Below are 249 nucleotides of genomic sequence, written 5' to 3'. Positions count from 1 at the left end.
TTGCACATGTTTATTTACATTAAAGGCAAAATAACTGAAATAATAAGAGCACAAGTATAGATCTGGAACTTCTTTAAGTCTGTCTAAATATCATTTAGTTGCCTAATTGTGTCCTGGGCCCCCCTCTCCCTCGCCGGGCCCATGGAATCGTCCTAACCATCCCCCCGTTACAGCGCCCCTGCATATATATATTTATATATATATATACACTGAACAAAATTATAAATGCAACACTTTTGTTTTTGCCCC

The 249-nt window shown here is 38.6% G+C and overlaps 1 protein-coding gene across 1 annotated transcript in view; it reads left to right on the top strand.

Moving 5' to 3' along the window:
• Window positions 1-249, top strand: part of zbtb11 (zinc finger and BTB domain containing 11) — a 13,239-nt gene that overhangs the window by 11,231 nt on the left and 1,759 nt on the right. The window lies entirely within an intron of this gene.

This window comes from Sinocyclocheilus rhinocerous, unplaced genomic scaffold, assembly GCF_001515625.1.
Source record: "Sinocyclocheilus rhinocerous isolate Xijiao unplaced genomic scaffold, SAMN03320098_v1.1 scaffold98, whole genome shotgun sequence".
In the NCBI taxonomy this organism is placed as follows: Eukaryota; Metazoa; Chordata; class Actinopteri; order Cypriniformes; family Cyprinidae; genus Sinocyclocheilus; species Sinocyclocheilus rhinocerous.
This window is presented reverse-complemented; position numbering and strand designations above follow the sequence as displayed.